The sequence below is a fragment of the Danio rerio genome, chromosome 15, assembly GCF_052040795.2.
Source record: "Danio rerio strain M-AB ecotype USA chromosome 15, GRCz13ab, whole genome shotgun sequence".
Lineage (NCBI taxonomy): Eukaryota > Metazoa > Chordata > Actinopteri > Cypriniformes > Danionidae > Danio > Danio rerio.
Window position 1 is genome coordinate 33,139,088 of NC_141035.1, and position 2,716 is coordinate 33,141,803.

Genomic DNA, 2,716 nt, shown 5'->3' on the forward strand with positions numbered 1-2,716 from the left:
ATGCGCCAGCTGCCTGGTTTCGCCGCGATGGTCACTCTTCGGGCGGGTACGTGGCGGGTATCACCGTGTACACACGTGATTGGAATAAGGCTTTTACTTTCCTGGCGGTACTTCAAAGTCTTCGGGTGAACCAGAGTGATGGCGCTTCCTGTGTCTAAGGTGGCCGTTTGTGTTTTTCCCTCTAGTTGGACTTTATGGGTGGGAGCTTCGGGAGGGATATTGCGGTGAACCGCGCACCCTGCTGTCCAGGCCGGGGTCGAGTGCGTCGTCGGCTCGGTGGGCATCGGCTCGTCCATCGGGCTGGGGACCGCTGGTCTGCCGCCTGGTCGCGCTGTGCCCTCCACCGGTCGCCAAGGCGCACTTACCCTCCGGGGTGGCAGAGCCGCTCTCTCCCCATTATCTCTGGCGATGTGAGCTTCAGCCAGCTCGATCGCTTCCACCAAGGTGGCCAGTGACTCAGGATTTCGCATGCTGGTGAGTGTTCGCAAACGTCGGGGTAACGCACGCATCATCTTCTCGATGATCACCTTCTCAGCGACCTGGACCGCCGAGGGATCTCCTCCCAATAACCATAGCCTTCCCAGGCGAGAAAGTTGAGCTGCTTGCGCTCTCACTGGTTGTTTCTCGTCGTAAGACCACTGGGAAAACTGTTGGGCTGCGCTGATTGTGGATAGCCCCATTCTGGCTAATATTTCCTTTTTTAACGCTTTGTAATCTTCATTTTTAGGTGTCTCTAGTGAAAAATATGCTCGTTGCGCTTCTCCTGTGAGAAACGGCGCCAACATTCTCGCCCAGTTTTCTTTTGGCCAGCCTTCTCTCTCGGCAATAACCTCAAAGGTATGTAAATAAGCGTCAATATCATCCAGGTCGCTGAGTCTAGTGAGATGATGATGCGCACTCACTTCGGGAGTCGGATGGTGTCTGGCCGCCTGGCGGAGCTGCTGTTCCAGTCGATCCTGTCTGGCTGTAAGCTGCTCAGAGATGGAATTCTGTTTCCTGGAAATCTCCGCTAGGTGGAGCAGTACCTCTTCCACCGACATGGCGACGGGATGTTGACAGCCGAGTAAGAGGAAGCGTGGGAGAGAGAGAGAGCGGATGCCTGTCTGTAACAAACACAGAGAAAAATTCAGCGGTTATTTTCTACTTAATGGTGAGTGTTTCTTCTGAATTTTTTCCCTCTGCAATGCCCGCATTCTCCACCAGTTGTAGCGAGGCAGAGGGAAAACACAAACACCGTAGATGAAGTTACAAACAATGCCCCGGAGGGTGCTTTTATTTACAAGTGATAAAGGGGTGAATGAGTGCTCTTCTTAGAGGTGCGTGCTCAGGTGCTCCGGGGAGAAGGTGAAGACTGGTGAGAGGGATGGTGTTGGATCGGTCACGAGCTGGATTCGGCTGTGGGAGAGACAGAGAGAGACAAGCGTTAGCGCAGGGAGTCATCTGTAATGAAGCTCACTTCCTTCTGTGTGGGGCTGGCTTATATCTCTCCCTGGCTGATGAGGTCCAGCTGTGAGCGATCCGAGGTTGATGAGAGATCCAGCTGGTGTGGATTTGTGCCCAGGGCGACGTGGTATTACATGGCTCGCTACAACATGTATAAATAGAATATATGGAAATTAATAAATTAATTTATCAAACAGCTGAAAACCTGTGACCATTAATTTTCATAGTGTTTATTTTTCCTACTATGAAACTCAATGGTTACCAGTTTATACTTTTCTTAAGAGTCCAAATTAGGATAAACCGACCATTTCGCTACCATTTCTGTATGCACATGTTGACCACATCAAATAAATTTTATACTAAATTTGCAGTTTAATTTTGCAATATTTACAGCATTAAAATAGTACTAGTAAAATAGTAACTGTGGTTGCACAGTAATTTTATTTGTCACCTATAACTTTCCACATATATGGAAAATGCTCATTTAAATACAGAAATACACTGCCATTTCACATATTGCATTTTGGATATTAGATTTCAAAATGAAGTCTGCTACTCCATTAATTGGATATGCAGTGTCCGAAAATAGGAAAAATATATTATTTGCTCCTGTTGTGAATTGAAAAAGAGACCAGAAGAATTTTTTGGGTATCTTCAGAGCAGAATTCTTTAATGAGAACTTTCTGTTGCTGTGTCGTTCATCAAAAAAATCTGAACAAGTGCAGCCTGCAACTTACAATTTAGGGGGCTGTGCTAAATGGTAGACACAAAAACTGCCATGACAAGTTTAGGTAAAGGGTCTTTACAATCTTGTTTCCAGGTCTTGCCTGAAAATATTTCCCGGCCATTTGTTAGACAAAAGACACAGTCTTTAAATTTACATTACTTTGGAGACATGATACTGTATTTCAGACATCGGCTGTCAAACCTGATCCCTCAGAATGCATTTTACAATGTAACAACATAATTTATATATTTTTAAAAACACTTTACAGTCCAAACGTGAAACAAAATGGGCCAAAATGTAACAAATGTTACATTTTAATTCTTTCCCAAAATTAAAGGTAATTAAGAGGATATAAAAAATGCTTTTATTTTTATTGCCTTTAATGGTTTAATATGAATATCCCCTAAACACAATCAAGTTCTTCCTATTTTGTTAATTGATCCACCCATTCATTGTCAGTTGTATGTCCAGATAACCTGTGTAATTAGTTTCGCTTTCAATTAATCACACTGTCAGAGTTTGAAGACTCAGTGTGGGTGTGAGATC

The 2,716-nt window shown here is 44.7% G+C and overlaps 1 long non-coding RNA gene across 1 annotated transcript in view; it reads right to left on the reverse strand.

Annotated features, from left to right (window-relative positions):
* The window catches only part of LOC147840660 (uncharacterized), a 190,423-nt gene that overhangs the window by 152,137 nt on the left and 35,570 nt on the right, over positions 1 to 2,716 (reverse strand). The window lies entirely within an intron of this gene.